A 10,153-nucleotide genomic window follows, 5' to 3' on the forward strand; every position below is an offset into this window, starting at 1 on the left:
TCCAACGATGGACGACTCAGCTCTTCAAGGAAAGAAGATCCTTCAAGCATGGTTGTGGTTAATACCATGATGATCGATAAAACACCAAAATTCGATGGAGACAAGATTGCGCAACTTAAGGTCACATTAAGGCAATTGCAATCCGAGATGATGTCAAAAGATGAAATGATGGAAACCATGCACCAAGAGATATTGATGTCCCATGAAGTTAAGCATACTCCCTAGGCACACCAAATCCTCTTTACCGCCTCCTAACAACCATGTCAAGCCATTGAAACAATGTTATTAAAAAAAGAGCTGCTCCCACCCACACCTCCTTCATTCCCGGTCTCTTCTCCATCGACTTAGGTTGTGAATGAAGAACTTATGAAATGCATGATAGTCAAAGCATTAAAGAGATATAATTCCCATTGGTAGAAGAGTTGAATCACTATCAAAAACCTCACTCGGCATATGTTGACAAAACTTCATTCCCACAGGGCTACCAAAGGCTCAACTTCCCTAAGTACGATGGCACTGGCTCCTCCCAACAACATATAGCCCATTTTGTTTTTGCTTGTGGAAATACCACTAACAATGATCATCTATTGCTCCAACAATTTATGAGGAACCTAACAAGAGCCGCATTCAAGCGGTACTCTCAATTACTACCAGGTTCAATTTCATCATGAGAACAAATGGAGAGAAAATTCCTCAAGTGCTTCTATGACAGAGAAAGGAATGTGCTGCTTCATGAACTTCTTGATGTGAAGCAAAAGCCACATGAGCCAGTGATTAAGTACATCAGAAGGTGGCACAATCTGGCCATCAATTTGGCCTCTGTAGTGGAGGAGCTTCAAGAATTGGAATACTGTGTAGAAATAATGCACCAAGAATTGTCAATGGATGTCAGCGCAGCATGTCCCTCAACGTTCACCAAAATGATTGACAAAGTAGTGCAAATGGAAGACTTGCTTAAACATCATGGAAAAATTTTGGAGCGCTTTACAATGGTTGAGGATAATGATCAATCAATAGTCACCATGACAGATACCATGCACTCTTCGTGCCAAAATTAGCACAAGAGTTATTCCTTCGACCAAGGCATGGTCCCCGAGTTACTTGAAACTCTCATAAATGAGGGAATAATCGAGCTAACCATGCCAAAGAGGTCAAAAGAAGTTGGAAGGGATGATGACCCTAACTACTATCGGTACCATAGAATGCTTGGTCACATAACCAAAAATTGTCGTGCTAGCAAAGATATTATCCAAATTTTGATAAACAATAGGCAGTTGAATTTGGGACCCGATTCCATGCAAGATGAAGAATGAGCTCACATCATCATCCTGATCACATGACGTTAAACTGCATCGCATCATCGTTCTGACCGCAGGACGTTAAACTGCATTGCATCATTGTCCTGACCGCATGACGTTAAACTACATCGCATCATCATTCTAGTCTCACAATGTTAAACTGCATCACAACACCGTCTTGACTGGATGACGTTAAACTGCATCGCATCATCATCCTGGCGGCATGATGTTAAACTGCATCGCATCATGGTCTATGCTACAAGACCCTAAAGACATCGCCTTGGTCCACGCTGCAAAATCGTAAACTGTATAGCCTTGGTCCATACTGCAAAACTCTAAACTGCATAGCCTTGGTCTGAGCTACATGACCCTAACCTAGTAACACATGTCCTGGCCGCATGACATTAAATTGCATCACATCATGGTCCAAGCTATGCAACTCTAAACTATAACACACATTCTGGCTGCATGACGTTAAACTACATCACATCATCATCCTAACAGCATAATGTTAAGTTATATCGCATAATGGTCCACATTGCAAGACCCTAAACTGCATTGCATCATCGTCTTGACAGCATGACGTTAAATCGCATCATATCATGGTCCACACTGCAAGACCCTAAATTTCATCGCATCATTGTCCTAGCAGCATGACATTAAACTGCAACGCATCATGGTCGTTGCAAGACCCTAAACACCATAGCATTCGTCCTAGTCACTGCAAGACCCTAAACTGCATAGCATCATCGTCATGTCCGCATGACGTTAAATTGCATTGCATCATCATCCCTGTAGCATGAAGTTAAACTGCACGACATACTGATCCAAGCTATACGACCCTAAACTATAGCACATGTCCATGTCAGGGCCGCACAACGTTGAACTGCATAGCACACATCCTGGTGGCACGACGTTAAACTGCATAACATACGATCTTGAAGGCACGACCCTAAGCTCGCCTCCATTAGGTCTTGGTGGATGACCTTAAAACACACCAACCTTATGGTCACGAAGGCATGACCTTAAACTTGCCTCATTTAGGACTTGGTGGATGATCTTAAAATACATCAATCTTATGGTCTCTAGGCCTTCATTAGATCTTGGTGGACTGCATAGCACACATCCTGATGGCACGACGTTAAACTGCATAACATATGGTCTCGACGGCACGACCCTAAGCTCGACTCCATTAGGTCTTAGTGGATGACCTTAAAACACACCAACGTTATGGTCACGAAGGAACAACCCTAAACTTCCCTCATTTAGGTCTTGGTGGATGACCTTAAAATACACCAATCTTATGGTCTCGAAGGCCTCCATTAGATCTTGGTGGATGACCATAAACTACACCAACTCGACGGTCATGGTGGCATGACCTGAAACACACCTCCCCATGGTCACGCTGGCATGACTTTAAAAGTGCCTCCCCGAAAAGATGGACACGACGAATACCTGAAAGGGCTTCATGAGTAAAAGAATCAAACGAAAGAAAAGAAAAGAAAAAATGAAAAGAAATGATGGACATGGTGTGCAGCCAAAAGCCACCATCGGGAAAATACGTCAAAAAGAAAAGAGAAAAAGATGGCTGTAGTGAAAACCCGCAAGGGCATTATGAGCAAAAGTGTCAAAATATAGCGAGTGTGGTGAAAACCCTTCAGGGCACTCACTCTCAATTGATGGACATGTTGATCCTATCCTACAAGTCATCATGGGTAAAATGTCATGGTCTTACGTCCTTGTGGCGTGATGTTAAATTGTGTGACATATAGTCTGTTTACACGACTATAAACTGCTTCCCATTCGTACATATCCCCATGAGGTTGCCGCACGACATGTCACCCCTTATAGCCCCTATCTTGTCACCTCTTCATAACACCTCAGATAGAGGAGTACTGCCACTCCAACATCCCCTGTGGAGAAGCACCATCTCAAACGCAAGGTCAAAGTCCTCTCCCCACATGAGGCGTACCGCAGTCCTGACTGTGTGCCTTTAAAGCATGTAGTCTCCTCTTCATGTGAAGAAGAAATCTCCCCAATTGAGGCATACCACAGTCCTAACTATGTATCCTTAAAGCATGCAACTACCCTTTTGTGCGAAGTAGCAATATCCCAAGTGGAGCCATACCACAGTCCCGACTATGTGACCTGCAAACCATGCCACAGCCTTTTCATAAATACCCTCAATGGAGGAGCACCTTCATTCTAAATTCAACACCACAAAGTGCTCTTCCCAATTAAGGTGTACCACAACCCCGACTATGTGTCCTTAAAGCATGGAACCTCCTCTTTGTGCGAAGTAGCAAAATTCTCAGTGGAGGTGAACCAAAGTCTCGACTATGTGACTTTTGAATCATGCAAGTGCCTCTTTACAAAAAGTAAACAAATCTCTAATGGAGGTATATCACAGCCTCTGTTGTACGACCTTTAAAGCATGTAACCGCCCTTTTACACAAAGCAATATCACTAAAAGAAGTGTATCACTGTGCGACTTGTAATCATGTCATTGCCTTACTTAATGTCCCCAGCGGAGAAGCACCACTGCTTTAAACCCCATCATTTCCAGTGTTATCCCTAATGGAGGCATACCACAGTCCTAGTTGTGTAACCTCAAGGCATGCAATTGTCTCTTCATAAATCCATATTCCTTGTGGAGAAGCACCATCTCAAACGCAAGCTCAAAGTGTTATTCCCAATTGAGGCATACCGCAGTCTCAACTGTGTGACTTTATATCACGCTACTTATAAGAAACAGCCATATCATCCCCAATAGAGATGTACCACAGTCTTGATTGCATGACCTTTAAAAGCATGCAACCATGTCTCTATGTTAGACCTCAATATCCCCAGTAGAGGCATACCATAATCTCAGCTGTGTGACCAAACCATACTACTATATCTGATAGGGTGCTCCCATCACCCAAAGTGCCCTTCGCTATTTCCCAAAAGCACAATATTCTCCATGAGTCAATTCATCACCCCCTTATATGAACTTAACCTTGGAACTCTCCATTTCCTCGCCAACCAGACATATTTTAAGACAAACCATGCGACCATCACCCTAGTTTCGAACTGAGTGATCCCTCAAGTACCACACGTGACCCGATTCCCAAAACTGCTCAACTCCCCCATGGAGTCCTGTCATGAGCAGCAAAGTCACAAACACCCCTAAAGGCACCACTTATTTCACAAAACCTGCAGTTGTCCCTTAGACCCCACACCTTATGGTGCCACATGATCCCACTTTATGCCATACATGCCCCTACCCCATCAGTCCACCATGGGTGAGGACTATAAAAGAACCCTTAGTTTGGGTCTAAAGTAGGTGAGGTCCTTAAACTTTCCCCCAAAACACCCAACAAGGATTATGACGTTAAAAGATCCTCGATCACGTTCAATGAGAGCGAAGATGTTAAAGGCCTCTTTATGCCTGATAAGGATGATGACTTTAAAAGCACCCCTCAACTCATCCAACAGGGTTTATGACGATTAAAGACCTCCTGTACACATCCAACAAGGGTTATGACATTAAAAGATCATCAATCACGTCCAATGAGAGTGAAGACATTAAAAGTCTCTTTATGTCCGCTAAGGATGAGGACTTTAAAAGCACCCCTCAATTTGTCCAACAAGGGTTATGATGATTAAAGACCCCTCTGCACACATCCAATAAGGGTTATGACGTTAAAAGATCCTCAATTACATCAAATGAGAGTGAAGACATTAAAAGCCTCTTTATGTCAGATAAGGGTGAGGACTTTAAACCCATCATCTTATCCAACAGGGGTTATGAAGATTAAAGACCTCCTGCACACGTCCAACAAGGGCTATGACGTTAAAAGACCCTCGATCACATCCAATGAGAGTGAAGACGTTAACAGCCTCTTTAGGTCCTTATGGGACTTTAAAAGCACCCCTTAGTTCATCCAATAAGGGTTATGAAAATTAAAGACCCCCTGCAACCGTCCAACAAGAGTTATGACATTCAAAGATCCTTAATCATGTCAAATGAGAGTGAAGTACTTAAAAGCCTCTTTATGTTTGGTACGGGTGAGGACTTTAAAAGCACCCCTCAATTCATCTAACAGGGGTTATGACAACTAAAGACCTCCTGCATACGTCCAACAAGGGTTATGATGTTAAAAGATCCTCAATCACGTCCAATGAGAGTGAAGACGTTAAAAACCTCTATATGTTCAACATAAATGAAGACTTTAAAAGCACCCCTACTTTGGTCTAAAGTGGGTGAGGACCTTAAACTTTCCCTCAAAAGTCCAATACAGGTAAGGACTTTAAAAGCACCCGTATTTGGTCTAAATAGGGTGAGGACCATAAACTTTTCATCAACGAGGTGGTCACCCCTACTTGAGTGCTCTCATTCAACCACCCAATCCTTATTGAGTCTATCCATTCACAACCATCATGAGGTTATCACATTCATGTGAGCCCACCACCAAAAGTGAGAATAAACCATTAGTCCCCACCAAAATCCAAATTCTTGAGTTTACCAATCCCTCACAGAATCGCATCGCTCATCATCCCCAGGGAGTCCTCACCTCACCTTAGACATCATTTAAAACCTTGAATTGTCATGATCCCGCCCCCTGACCCTTCTACCATCCCAAACCAGAGGGCAACAGAGTGCAGGATCGCGACTGGAGGTCGTGTACGCGACTCAGGTGGGAGTGGCATCAACACGTGCTAAGAAGAATCAAAGCAAACCACAAGAAATAAATAAAACCTCATCCAACAAGCATTGAAAACTGAATAAATTAAAACCATTAACTTCATTCATCTTCAAAACTCATTACAATAAAGTTTGAGGCTTACAAGCTCAACATTCATCTTAATATATTACATTAAAGAGAACAACACGTGGCAACGCCACCGGATACCTACAAAGCCAAAAAGAAATTCTGAATCGGTTCGAACTTCAAACGCCTGCTTTCACCGGTCAGCTGCTCACCACACGTGGTCAGGTACTAACACTCTTCACAGAACAAAATGGCAGAGTGAACAATATGCCAGTAAGTAGATCACTACCCTTGCATTCCCAACTATCAGTATATACATAACAACATGCCCATAGTCCATTCGAAATCGCATTTGTCACATAGAGTATAGTCATACATCAGAGTACATATACTTGCTGTATAAAAACGTTAAGACTCAGTTAACAGAGCATTACTTGTTCTCAATATGTCATCAATTGTTATACATATCACAGTTACAGTCAGGTGTTCAAACATAGTACAGAATTCAGATAAGTAGAACAGATTAAATTACTCCCAAAGTAGAAGCCACATCGATCAGGCTAAGCCAATCCTGAACTTGAAACTTCTACCCTCATTCAGGAGGGAGGATAATGACAAGTGGAGGTCCTACTTCGTAATATCCTTACTCACACACACATCCCCAACGCGCTTTGGGGTTTTCAATATGCAGAGGCCTTGCAAGATACGACCTCTCATATACCCTTAGGCAAGAGGGTGTTACACTACCATTGAAGGACCCAATGCATAGGGCCCATGACAATTTGGGGGGCCCGACCCTCTCTATTAGTTACAGTCACCTCTCGACTCCACTCTTATCATATGGTTCGAGGTACAGTATACCCCACTACTAATGGAGAACCATTGCGTAGCTATTAGATATTAGTATTCATATAACATAAACAGAGAATCCACTACCAATGGAGGAACCATTGTGTAGCACTCAGATATCAATATTCATATAACAGAAATAGAGTATCCACTACCAATGGAGGACCCATTGCATAGCAGTCAGATATCAGTATTCATATAACAGAAATAGTGTATCCACTACCAATGGAGGACCCATTGAATAGCAGTTAGATATCAATATTCATATAGCAGAAATAGAGTATCCACTACTAATGGAGGACCCATTGCGTAACAATCAGATATCAGTATTCATAAACAGAAACAGAGTATCCACTACTACTGGAGGACCCATTGCGTAGTAGTCAGATATCATTTGCACCATGTATAAGCACGCATAACGTTTATTCATTCATACATCACTCTTTTCAAGAGGTCAGGTACATTCAACATTCGTAGGATCATAAGCATGCCATTTCGGTGTCTTATCACCTTGCAAAAGGATTTAAGCTATGTTCAAATGAAACATTTATGCATGACATTTGTATAACTCATATAAAACTTTAATTCATTATTGTTCTTAGCAATCATGGGCATATACAGAATGAGGCATAACACCCAAATTATGAAGGGAATTTAACTAAATTTCGATTCCAATTTGCTACCTGAGCATTACTTAGCATATCGTTCTGAATCTTGCTGAATTCTGCCCGTAGTGACATATGTTCAAAATTCAAATCATAGCTTGCAACCTATAAGGAATTTTGAAACAATTTTAACATTAACTTTTGGTAGACATTCAGAGCTTTCAAATGGATGTGGTTTCGGGGTAATTAGACTCCATTTGGTCAGCCAAAGTTCATGGCAACAAAGACCAAAGATTTGAGTTTCTGTGAGATCTAACAGTAGTAACTTACTAGAGCATTTTTTAGCATAGCTCCTCATTACACAGAATTTGGGCAAGACTAAAACATTTAAATCACAGAAGACTCAGGCATCTATAGAATGGCTATGTTTTTAGGTCATTTAGACCTTAATAGGTCAGGCAAAGTTTTAATACAATAGAAGCAATATTTCTGGAAATTATCACAGTCTGCTAAGAGTGGCATATGAGCACAAAACAATCAAGAATCTCAACTGGACATAAGCATTAAACTCCAAGTAGGCTCATAGACATTTCAAATGGTGGTGATTTGAGGCTAATTGGATATCATTGGCTCAATCAAAATCTTATTTTAAAAGCATGTAAGTTCCCTGGAAAATCACAGTATACGCGTGGCACATTCCAAAGACCACTCCATAACTTCAAACCCTTACAAGATAACAACATGAAACCTTTTCTATCTTGAGCTAGACTCACACAAGCATCATTCTACAAAATTTCAGGATCTACAAGAGTGATAACAGTGCCCAATTTATCATGAAAAGTAGACCTCATTGCTGGAAAACAGAACACAACATACATGCTTAACGTCATGCTTTGTTCATGGAAATTCATGCTTAAATGTCATTCTTTCAATTTCATGCTCTTACAACTTAATGCAAGGGGGTAGAAATCCACTTACACAGCCAACAATGGTGCCCTCCAATCTTCTACAATCCTTCAACTCCAACAATGGCTGCTCCAAAGTGAGGGAGTGAACTTTCCCCAAAATTTGTCTTAGAGAGAGAGAGAGATGTGGAGAAGTGAAAAGTGAAGGACATGAAGGAAAGGGAAGGGCTTGAGTATCCCCTCAAGTGGCAGGTGGCAGCCCAAGCTGATGGGTGGCAACTAACTCTCATGCAACTGGACAAGTGGCGAATGCTGAATCGTGCATGGCAGTGTCGCAGCATGCATTACGCACACGGCAATGGCCCTTATTCACTCGCGGCGTTATGCTCTTGCTGTCGCGCACACATTGCCGCTCTCTTTATCGTTGTGCGCTTATTATCGTCGTGCGCTCACTATCGCCGCGCACTCACTATCGTCGCGCACTCACTATCGCAGCGTGCTCACTATCGTCGCATGCTCACTATCGCCACGAAAGTCTGGGTCCTTACATCATCCTCCCCTTAAAAAGATTTTGTACTCAAAATCATCAATCGAATAAATAGGGGTACATAGCCCGGATTCATCTTCTCGTTCCCACGTTGATTCTTCCCTTGAATGATATTGCCATAAAACCCTGACTAAGGGAATCTCTTTGTTGCGTAAAACTTGAATCCTTATGTCCAGAATCTCAATTGGCTACTCAATATAAGTTAATTCTTCCTTGATCGGTATTGGTTCGTACTTCGAGGCATGGGATAGACCTGGCTGATACTTCCTCAACAGTGAAATATGGAAGACATCATAAATATTAGCCAACCCAGGAGGTAACGCCAGTCGATTTGTCGCAACTTCGATTCTCTCTAATATTTCAAAGGGTTCGATGAATCATGGACTTAGCTTCCCTTTCTTACCGAACCTCATAATTCCCTTTGTTGGTGACACTTTAAAAAAGACTTGATCGCCTACTTCAAATTCAAGGTCCCTTCGGCCATTATCGCCATAACTCGTCTGCCGACTCTGAGCGTTTTTAAGCATTTCTCGAATTAGGGCGATCTTTTCTTATGTTACTTGAACAATTCCAGCCCTAACAGTCTCCTTTCGTCGACTTCTTCCCAACACACTAGCGATCTGCATTTTCTCCCACACAGGGCCTCAAAAGGTGACATTTGAATACTGGCCTGGAAACTATTGTTATATGAAAATTCTATTAAAGGTAAGTGATCGTCCCAGTTTCCTTTAAATTTGTAACACAGGCCCTCAACATATCTTCTAAGGTCTGAATGGTCCTTCCTAACTGTCCATCAATCTGGGGGTGAAAATCAGTACTAAAAGTGAGTCTTGTCCTCAAAGTTGATTGTAGACTACTCCAAAACCTTGAAGTAAATCTAGAGTTCTTGTCGAACACAGTGCTAACAGGTACTCCATGCCGCCTTACTACTTCCTTGGCATACAGCTGAGCCAATTTTTCTAGGGTAGAGGTAGTGAGGGCCGATAAGAAATGTGCAGCCTTAGTTAATCGGTTCGCGAAAACCCAAACATTGTCATGTCTAGTGCCTGATCTTGGCAAACCGGACACAAAGTCCCAGTGATGTGCTCCCATTTCCATTCAGGCACAGGCAAGGGTTGCAACAGCCTGACAGGTCTCTGATGCTCGGCCTTTACTTGCTGACAGGTCAAACATTTAGAAACAAATTGTGCCACAT

Source organism: Amborella trichopoda, chromosome 13 (genome assembly GCF_054954075.1).
Source record: "Amborella trichopoda isolate Santa Cruz 75 chromosome 13, AtrichopodaSantaCruz75HAP2 v2.0, whole genome shotgun sequence".
In the NCBI taxonomy this organism is placed as follows: Eukaryota; Viridiplantae; Streptophyta; class Magnoliopsida; order Amborellales; family Amborellaceae; genus Amborella; species Amborella trichopoda.